Source organism: Monodon monoceros, unplaced genomic scaffold (assembly GCF_005190385.1).
Source record: "Monodon monoceros isolate NGI ecotype Baffin Bay Population unplaced genomic scaffold, NGI_Narwhal_1 Super_Scaffold_6, whole genome shotgun sequence".
NCBI lineage: Eukaryota > Metazoa > Chordata > Mammalia > Artiodactyla > Monodontidae > Monodon > Monodon monoceros.
Window position 1 is genome coordinate 92,798,182 of NW_021703783.1, and position 11,129 is coordinate 92,809,310.

Here is an 11,129-nt window from a genome sequence, read left to right on the forward strand (position 1 = left end):
GTATATCCAAAGCACAGAATGTTTCCCGTTTTTGCCCATCCCGAATTCCCCTCTGGGCACACTGTCTGTGGGCTGAGCAACCGCATTGGCTGATGCCTTGATCCTTGTAGAGCTGGAAGAGCAGGCAGCATTTTTTTCATTACAGTCACATTCCTGAGAAGCTGAGGTGAGTGGTTGCTTTGTGGAGCTGCGGCAAGGGCTGGCCTTGCCTCCTGAAATTTACTTCAACCTGCCTGGCACAGAGAGACCCCAGTGACCCCAGAGTGAGGAGGTTTTGTTCCAGAGTCCCAGGGGAAGGGGCCTAAGTAATGGAATCTTACCAAGAGGGCCCCCATCAGGGGTACCTCCAGCTCCTAATCTGACTTCCCATCATCAGGTCGATGAAAAATTAATCAATGGCCAACCTAAGAAAGAAATGGAGAATTTTATTGGAGCCAACCTGAGGCTTATAACCCAGCAGGAGAGAGTCTTCCAAAAAGCTCTGAGGACTGTTCTGAAGAGGTCAGGGGGGTGGGGCAGTATATATATTGTGATTTTGACCAAGGGGGTGCATGCAATCAAGCACCCATCCTGGCAGGTTACCACTCTTCTCGAGGAACAGAGAGCTTAGTCAATGGTTTTAGTGCTTTTCTAAGTACTAAAGGGGCAAGAAGCTGGGTTCCTAACATTTTCTCCTGAAAATATCTATCTAACCGGGGGCCAGTCCTGCCAGTTTTCCCAGCACACAAAGTGCCTCATGCTGAGCTTTGCCCTGAATTCCCTGCAGGGTATATCGTGTATCAGCAACCGCAGTGGCTGATGACTTGATTCTTGTAGAACTGGATGGTGGGCCACAGTCTTTATTTTATAATCCTTTCCCTTTAAGTGTTCATTTCAATCGAGGTTTGGGAGGCATTTCATGACCAGTTTGTCCCATGGCACCAGGAATGCTCATTCCCAGGCAGGGTGAGGATTTCATTGACAGGCCACTCAGTGTGTTATTACTGGACTAGGCTCTGTTAACAGTCACCGGAAGCCTCTGAACCACCTGTCTTACTAGTTTGTTGTGGTCCAGGAAATGGTTCCCTCTTGTTGCTTCTTCCCATAGCTAGAGTTACACCGTGACAATCATTGATCTTATAGAACTATGTATTTGACCAATTGTTCCAAGTCGCCTGGTCATCATTACTTTATTGGAGGCTCAGTCACACATTTGATAATACAAGAAAAAAATAATCTTGTAAGATAGGCAGAATATAGATAATAGAGCTAGCAACATTAATAAGGTTGTAAGTAAATAATGTCATCTTCTAAGGAGTTACATGGCTGGTGCCAGAAGAAGAAAAATTGATCTTGATGGCTTAGCGGGTGTTTCTGCTGTGGGGAAGGCCTGGTTAAGACATAATGCAGATGCCTAGTGCACACTAGAGGGGAGGAAGGAGGCCCAAGCGAGCAGAGAAAAACTTGGTTTAAATTTTTCTTCTCTTGCCTTAAAATATGAATGTTATTTCATCACCCAGGGTCTGTCTCCTCTCAAAAGGTGCTTTTCCCAACTGCCCAAAAGCAAGTCCCCACCTGTCTTTTAGGAAATTCTATGGAGATCCGTGCCCCCTCCTTCCAGCAGCAGACTTCTCCAAGTCTGAGTTGGTCCATAGTAGGTGCTCAGTAAATATCTGTTCACTGACTGAGTAAATAATAACAAGCACTTGCAGTCAGCAGCCTGCGAATAGTCTGGGGAGAAAGGGGGGTCGGGAGGGCTCTAAGGATGGTCCAGAGCAGGTGGGTACCTTTCAGGTCAGGTCTCCTCTTAGCTTTCAGTCCACCTGTGTGAGAATTTCAGGTGCACATTGTCTAGAAAACTTCTGAAGCAAACACACACACTCCTTCCAAGATCAAACCTCACTTCTTAGAGTTCTGTCCAAACTCATAAGGAAGAAGCCCTTAAATTTGACAGCCCTCAAATTTTACAGTGTCTCTCTCTCTCTCTCTCCCAAAGAGTCAGAATAAGCTCTCTTGCTGCACCTCTCTTGACCCCAAATAGTGCCTTTTAGAGCTGCAGGAAAAAGGGACCCAAAACAGGATCACAGACCCATAAAATCTTTGAGATTAGCTCCTCGGGGAAGATGGGAAGGGAGCTGTCTCAGAATGTTCTAGGTAATGGCCTTCCTTGGTGTTGGGAGGATTAACCAGGATGAGACAGCAGGAGGCAGAGTTCCAGCCCAGGGCAGGAGCCCTGCAACATGTGTCTCCCCAGCACTGCACGTGGTCAACCCCGAAATAGGAGTGAATGAGGTGCTGCGTTTGCCCCTCCTTGAAAAAAGGAAGACACCGTGTGGCCAGGTGTCTTCCTAGCCACCATGTGGCTAAGAAGAGAAGTAAGCACTTCGTAAGGGCCTGATGCTGCAACATTGCTGTCCTTTGTCCTCAAGCTTGTCTAGGTACTTGGGTTTCATCAGAGAACAAAGACAAAAACCTCTACCTCATGGAGCTTACATTTTATTTAGGGCAAGGTGGAGGATGGGGAAAGACAATAAATAATAAATGTTATACTTCCGGTCATGGTGGACTAGGAAAATCATACCAACATGCCCACTAAATATAGCTTAAAACACTGGGTGAAATATACTAGGTATCTTCTTAAAAGTGTAAAAGAGCTAAGAAGGAAGTAAGGAATTACTGAGCCATGCTGAGTCTAGGAGATGTGGTTCATACCTGACAGATATTGACTTATCTAATCCTCATAACTGTCCTCTGAATTGTCCTAGGAAAACAATAGTGCTGGTACATGGTCAGGGCTGCATCGGGGTTGTGAAATAAATTAGCATGCATGCTAGGCTCTGGGGCTTTATATATATTATCTCATTTGAGCCTCACAACATCTCTATGAGGTAGATGCTGTTGCTTACTGTTATTTTCCTAACTTTACAAATGAGAAAACAGAGAGTTCAAGGGACCTGCCCAGGGTCACACAGCTAGTAAGTGGCAGAACAGGCTTTGAGCTCAAGTCTGACTCCAGAGTCTATAAACTGAATCACCATCCATGCTACAAATAGCATCTATTGGTTTTTCTTTTGGCCGCACCACGCGGCATGCGGGATAATAGCTCCCCGACCAGGGATCAAACTCGCACCACCTACCCTCCACCCCAGAGTGGAAGTGGGGAGTCTTAACCACTGGACCGCCAGGGAAGTCCCACATATCTATTGTTTTTCCATTGGCTTTAGTAGATAACTCTAGTAGGGATGTTCCTATTACTTCGTGTATGAAAAATGACAATGTTATCTCTACTGAAATCTTGTTTTATGCAAAGATGTTCAAAAATGCTTTGAGGAGGAAAAAACTACAATCCAAGTGAGACAGGCTGGGACCTGTGACCTTTTGCTGGGACCTGGGACCCTTTGCTGCAGTGCTGCAATGCTTGCACCTGGACACACCTTTCCTGGAGCAACAAAATACAAAGAAAGTGTATGGGACCAAAAATAACTGCGTGCATGTGCAGTTGGGGCAAATTCTGGACCCAAAAGTTACAAAGAGACCAAAAAAACCCAACAGCCACTTTTGAAGAGTCTGGAGCAGAAACACGGTGTTGAGAGCAAAAGCAAGGCACGCACGCGCCCCTGTACACACCACCACCTAGAGGGTGAGCAAAACACCTAAGCCACCCCTCCGGCCCGACCCCTGGACACACCCCTACCCTCACCCCATATAAGAAACAAGCTTGCCCCCTCTCGGTGAGCAAGCTAGCAAGGGAAACTGTTGTTAGTTCTCACTCCCCCCTGCTGAAGCAGGGGCCCCAATAAAGCCTTGCCTGAATTTCTTGTGGCCTCTAGTCAATTTCTATTGCTTGGGGAAGGCCAAGAACCCTGGTCGGTAACACAGGCACAGCCTACTGGTGCTCCTCAGACTGTAGACACAAAAATTCATCTGGGAGCAGGAGATCCTTCTTAGGGCTGAGCTAGTGAACTCAGTTAGAGAGCAAATAGTACTAAAGGCCAGGACAGGGGAACCACCTGATTCTACATTCCCGCCATCCAGCCTAGGCCAGGGCTCTCAGACAGCAGGGCAGGGATGGCAGAAGTGTCCCCAGTTCCACACCCTCCTTGACCAGTGGGAACCTGGGCCCTCCCAGGGTGGGGGATGTGTGTGACATAACGGTCAGGTCCATGGTGTTCAGACCTAGCCTGTGACCTTGAGCAAGTGACTTTATTTATTTATTTATTTTGCATTTAATTAAAAAAATTTTTTTAATTAATTTTTTTATTGGAGTATAGTTGATTTACAATGTCGTGTTAGTTTCTGCTGTACAGCAAAGTGAATCAGCCATACATACGTATATGTGCTCTCTTCTAGACTCCATTCCCATATAGGTCATTACAGAGCACCGAATAGAGCTCCCTGTGCTATACAGTAGGTTCTTATTAGTTATCTTTTATATATAGTAGTGTGTATATGTCAATCCAATCTCCCAATTTATCCCTCTCTCCCCCCCCTTGGTAACCATAAGTTTGTTTTCTACATCTGTGACTCCGTTTCTGTTTTGTAAATAGGTTCATTTGTACCATTTTTTTAGATTCCACATATAAGTGATAGCATATGATACGTGTCTTTCTCTGTCTGACTTACTTCACTCAGTATGACAGTCTCTAGGTCCAACCATTGAGCAAGTGACTTTAACAGCACTTTTGCAAAATGGGAGTAACAACATATTCCAATGGTTATAAGATGCACCACTAAGAAAGAAAACACATCAATTGCGTTGTGACAGAAGTCTTAATGATAGTCTTGGACAAGCCATAAACCAGTCACCGCAACTCTCCTGGCTTGGAGATTCCTCTCATTTCTTCTGTGAGATTGGCAATTTCTCCCGCCTTAGACTCCATTGCTTGGTGTAGATAGTCAATCCTTTTACCCACAGTTTAGAAACAAAATGTAATACAACCCCTGCTCCTCGTTTGTCTTCCTGCCATAGGTGCTGCAAAGCACTTGCTGTTGCTTTGTAAGAGAAGAGCAGTCGTCTCTCCAAAGAGAAAACTTTGTTTCACTGGTATTAGTTTCACTCCCTGTTGATCCATATCCCTGTCTTTCTGCATCATCACTTTTTATCCAAATGCTGAATCACGCTATGATCTTTTCGAAGATATTTTAAACAGCACTAAATTCAGTACACGCAGTACAAACAGGGCATCTAAATCAGACGAACACAAGACAATACAGGCAGCTGTGCTCAATTTCTCACATTTGCAAACAATGATGTCTCCATCAGGACACAATCAGAGAGAATTAGCTAAATAGGGTAGCAAATACCTGTATTGATTAGAATTCTTTCAACAAGAAAGTGACAAAAAACTCAACTCAGATTGACTTAAGTAAAGGGGTATATTGAGCTACAGAAGTCCAAAAGTCCTTGTATTAATGCAGCTTCAGGTATGGCTGGACTCAGGACTCCAGGATATAGTCAGGACTCAGTTTCTTATAATTTCTCTCTCTTTCTTCTATAGGGATGGCTCCAGTCTCATGTTTCACCTGGTAGCAACCTGGAGCCAGTAGCTCTAATCCCCCCATCCTCTCCAGTTTCAAGTCCAGCTAAAAGGAGTGAGCACCTTTGTCTCAGAATTTTGAACCTGAGTCTCTATGCCTCTCATTGGCTCTGACAGGTCACCTGCCCAGCCCTGGACCAATCATCATGGTTACTGGGGTCAGTTGCTAAGCTCTCCCACACACAAGTTACCTGCTGGAAGCCCAGGGGCTGCTGGGGCTGCAGAGGGATATGAGGAGAATGGAGGTGGGGCAGCAAAAACAGTGCACGATTGAGTGTGGGGAATTAGGTGAGATGAGCCCCCCCAGGGCCAGCCTCTGGGGTGGATTTGGCCTCTGCTCCTCTGCTTTGTGCAACAGGAGGAGGCCTCCGCTGACACCCACGTGCTCCACCTGATCAGCTGCGCGTGCCCTCCTTCCTGGGCCGCTGACGCCGCACTCACTCAGCTGCTACGTGAGCTGGTTGCTGCCTGGAAAGTTAGTGAGCCTCAGAGGCAAGACATTCATTCCTCTGGTGACAGGGATTGGTGCTGTGAGTGTGTGGGAACGAATGAAAAACAGTGGGAGCACCGCGGTTCCTAAAGCATTTATGAAGTGAAGAAGCACAGAAAGCAAGTGAGGGGAAATCCAGAGCAGCAGTTGGAGCAGCCGCCCAACCGGGGGCCGAGGATGCTTTCTGCCAACAGCCTCCTGCTGCCCAGTCCCCGGGCGTGGGGTGTGGGTGGGGGCGGGGGGAGGTGCATAGCTGCCCCCACCCCGGCCCCACCCACTCTACAGCTCTGCCAGTCTCTTTCCTTCAAATCTAAGTTGCAAGGGGCAGGACGTGGGGGTGGGGGGCAGGGGAGGAAGAGAGGAGGGAGGCCCAGTTAGGAAGGGTCCTGGAGGAAAGGAATCGGGGGAGACAGATGGGAAGACCGGGACGCACAGAAGCTCAGAAACTGGACAGAACTCAACGCAGAGCACCTGCTCTCTGTCAGGTCCCCAACTAGGAGGTGAGGCCACCAAAATAAAGCAATAAATCCCTGCCTTCGGGGAGCACAAAGTGTGGTCTGGGACACAATAAGAAAACTGCTCATCACAGTGGGATGTGATAGCAGGGATCTGGGGTTTATTGAAGGAAGGTACCCCTGAGGGAGGAGTGCAGAAGGTCATTGCTGAGCAGGAAGCCTCAGGTCAGTCTAGCCTGGACCTGGTCCAGAGGGCGCGTGTGTGCTGGCAGGGGGTGGGGGGTGGACTGGCCTTTTCTACTCCCCTTTCAGACTTTGGCTGCTGGCGTATGGGGGTGGTGACCTCCCTGGCAAGGAGGCTCCTATCAGGCAAGGGTAATTCTCCACACAAAAGGACAGCTGGGGTGGCTGCGAGGCCTTGGAGCCATCACCCTCAGCGCTGGAGGATGGGTGCAGCAGCCTGGCGGAGCGACCTGGGCCGGGGGTGGGGGGGCACGGGGGCGGGCAGTACTGGCATCTGCTCTGATGTTTGTCGTGCTGGATGTTTGATGGAGGACGGGGTAGGGAGCAGAAGGGAGCTGTGGGCGGGGGGCTTCCTGGAGGAGGAGGTCATTCTGGGACATCTTGAAGAACAGCTTAGGAGGTGGACAAGCAAAGAAAGATCTAAGGGGTCAATGTGTACAAATGTTGTAGAAGCACGTGGCGCTTTCTGGAAACACTGAGCTATTTAAGAATCACACTGGGCATAGGGGTGGGCAGAGGCCAGATCATGAAGGGTCCTGTGTGCCATAATCAAAGACTGGGGATTAAAGTTCTTTTAAAAAGAACTGGGCTCTCATTCCACCCCCACCTCAGTCCTTCCTGGAAACATTCACCCACTGTCACAGGGTGAGCCAGCCCAGTCCTGTTCAGTTGGGTAAAATCAGGGCCCAGATGCTTTGCAGAACTGAAGTGGGCAGGAGGCCTAGAGCAGGCAAATGGCCAGAGAGGGACGGCCGCAGAGGGGCTGTCTCCAGGGGCTGAAAACACAGGAGTTGGGACCAATTTGATTTTTCTCAATGTAGGCATTTTAGAAGTAGAAAGTGTCAACACAAGGGAGTCCCGTGGAGAGGAATGAGAGCAGAATTTGGAGTCAGAAAAGCCGAAGGCCAAGGCTTGGGGCTCAGCGCCACTGTGCCAGCTGGACGGCTCTGGGAAACTTACCAAACTCTCTGTACCTCCATTTCCACATCTGCACTGGGGATCATATCTATTCCACAGGGTCAGCTAAGATAAGGCATGTGTGTAAAAAAGGCTGTGCAAATGTTAGTTACTATCATTTTGCCAAAAAAAAAAAAAGCTCCCACAGCAAGGAGAATCCTGAGGCAGGCTCACTTTACTCCAGTTCCCATTTGGCACTGAGCAGGTCAGGGACTTACTGGATGACACAGCAAGTCAGCAGCAGAGCCAAGGTGTAAACTCATCTGAGTACCAACTCCAACATAGTCGGCAGAATCAGCTGAAACCCAACTTCACACTGCAATTCAGATGTCGAAGGAGTTCCCAGGAAGTCCCTTTCAGCAAAAAGTGTTCAAGGCAGTTTTCAATGGACAGCCCCAATATCCTCCGAAAGGTTGGCAAGATGCAGCTGGATGAGGTTCCCAGGAGGCAAGGCGAAGAGGGAGTCAAAGACTAGACATTTGCCCTGAGGATGGAAGAAGAGACCAGGCATTTCTCAACCCTTCCTCTGGCCCCAGCCCTTGGACCCCCACCAACCTTTTCAAAACAGATTTATTGAAATATAATTCACATACCATAAAATAATCCTTTTGAAGTGTACAATTTGATGGTTTTTACTATATTCACAGAGTGGTGCAACCATCACCACAATAAATAGTGGAATATTGGGCTTCCCTAGTGGCACAGTGGTTAAGAATCCGCCTGCTAATGCAGGGGACACGGGTTCGAGCCCTGGTCCAGGAAGATCCCACATGCTGCAGAGCCACTAAGCCCGTGCGCCACAACTACTGAGCCTGCGCTCTAGAGCCCGCGAGCCACAACTAATGAGCCCATGTGCCACAACTACTGAAGCCCATGTGCCTAGAGCCTGTGCTCCACAACAAGAGAAGACACCACGAGAAGCCTGTGCACCGCAACGAAGACCCAACACAGCCAAAAATAAATAAATTTATTTTTTTTTTTAAAAAGTGGAATATTTTCATCACCGCATAGAAGGACTCCTAGTCATTAGCAGTCATTCCCTTCCCCCCACCACCACTTTCCTCCCAGGCAATCACTAATCTACTCTATATCTCAATAGATATTGCCTATGCTGGGCATTTCACATAGAATAATAAGATACGTCATCTTTGTGACTGGCTTCTTTCACTTAGCATAACGATTTCAAGGTTCATCCATGTTGTAGCATGTATCAGTACTTCTTTTTTTTTGGCCGTGCTGCGTGGCTTCTGGGATTTTAGTTCCCCAACCAGACCAGGGTTCAAACTCGGGCCCTCAGCAGTGAGAGCACGGAGTCCTAACCACTGGACCACCAGGGAATTCCCCATTCATTCTTTTTTATGGCTGAATAATATTCTATTGTATGGTTATACTACGTTTTACTTATCCATTCAGTGCATGGATATTTGGGTTGCTTCTAATTTTTAGCTATCGTGACTAATGCTGCTATGAACATTTGTGTACAGGTTTTTGTGTGGACATGTTTTCATTTCTCTTGGGTATAGACCCAGGAGTGGACTTGCTGGGTCACATGGTGACTTTATGTTTAACATGTTGAGGAAATGTTTTTGAACGTGGCTGCACCTTTTTACATTCCTACCAACAATGTATGAGGATTCCAATTCTCCACATCCTGGCCAACACTTGTTATGATCTGTCATATTTATAATAGCTAGTCTAGTGGGTGTGAAGTAGTATCTCATGGTGTTTGTCTTATTGTGATAAAATGTATGTAACATAATATTTATGATTTTAACTATTTGTAAGTGTATAATTCAGTGGCATTAAATATATTCCTCATTGTGGTTTTGACTTGCATTTTCCTAATATCTAATGATGTTGAGCGTCTTTTCATGTGCTTATTAACCATTTGTATATCTCCTTTGGAGAAATGTCTCCTCAGATACCTTGCTCATTTAAAATTGGATTATTTGTCGGTTTACTCTTGAGTTGTAAGAGTTCTTTATATATTCTAGCTACAAGTCCCTCATTAAAGGTATGATTTGCAAAGATTTTCTCCCATTCTGTGGGTTTTTTCACTTTCTTGATGGTGTCCTTTGAAGCACAAAAGTTTTAAATTTTGATGAAGTCTAATTTATCTATGTTTTCTTGCTTGAGCTTTTGGTCATATCTAAGAAGTCTTTGTCTAACGCAAGGTCATGAACATTTACCCCTATATTTTCTTTTTAGAGTTTTATAGTTTTAGTTATTTCATTTAGGTCTCTGATCCATTTTAAGTTGGTTTTTGCATATGGTGTGAGGTAGGAGTCTAATTTCATTTTCGTGTGTGTGGATACTCAGTTGTCCCAGCATCATTTGTTGAAAAGTCTATCCGTTCCCTCACTGAATTGTTTTGTCACTCATGTTAAATATCACACAGCTCTGTTTTAAGGAAAGCAGGCCTTAAACAGTAATTTCTACAATTTACAATTCCTGGCAAGTGAAGGCAGCTTTTTTCCTCTGGTCACAGGCCTGTGGTTTGAGGAGACTTGCTGTCCAACATGAATTCCTAATATTTGATAGAGGCAAAAAAAATCAGATTCTCTCTTGAATAGCACGAGGGCTGGGTGCCCACAGAGAAGGCAAGTGACCTACCTTGACCTGTTCTCCCAAAGATGTTGCAAAGCTGCCCCAGGTCTCCATGTGGCCTGATGTGTTGAAATCTCTAGGGCTCAGAGTGGTGGTGGTGTTTTAGTTTTTCCATGTTTATTAAGAAAATATATTTAACTGAACACGCCTTGGAGCTGCAGTTTATAAGAATATGACATATATTAGGCTTTTGAGATCTTATAAAAAGCTCTTGACTCAATTACTATATGTGATACCATTCTTAAACTGTTTAATGTATTTTTATTGTATTGTATTGTATTGTATTTATTTTTTGAGGAACAAGAGCCCAGTTTTTTTATTTGATCATTTCTTGCATTTGAAGTACTCCTCAGTGACATCCTTGGCCTGAGACTCTTTCCATAATCCTAAAAAAAAATATGCAATTTTACTAATATTTGGCAACTCCACTAAGTTGTTAGCACTAGTTATAGCAAAGCTTTAAAAAATTAGCACATGTCTTATGAAAATGCTTCCCATCATTAAAATGTCTTCTAGCCATTTTCAGGGGCCTTAATGACTTCAATGTTTTTAAGGCCTGTAACATGGCTTTCCTCTTGCCAGCATTTTCTAAATTTCTGCAGAAACACATTCGGGTAAGCAGATTCATTGACTGGGTTTGTTTAACATATTTTAAAATTGTGGTAAAATATACATAACAGAAAATTGACTTTGGGACTTCCCTGGCAGGCCAGTGGTTAAGACCTCCACGCTCCTACTGCAGGGGGCATGGGTTCGATCCCTGGTTAGGGAGCTAAGATCTCACATGCCTTACAGCACAGCCAAAAACAAAAAAAACAAAGAATACCCCAGAAAATTGACTTCAACCATTTTTAAGCATAC

The 11,129-nt window shown here is 45.7% G+C and overlaps 1 non-coding gene across 1 annotated transcript; it reads right to left on the minus strand.

Moving 5' to 3' along the window:
• Nucleotides 1-10,776: 10,776 nt before the first annotated feature.
• On the minus strand, nucleotides 10,777-10,906 carry LOC114886268. Its single transcript, XR_003791276.1, has one exon. It is a non-coding gene; the product is annotated as a small nucleolar RNA SNORA33 (small nucleolar RNA).
• Between the last annotated feature and the right edge of the window lie 223 nt (nucleotides 10,907-11,129).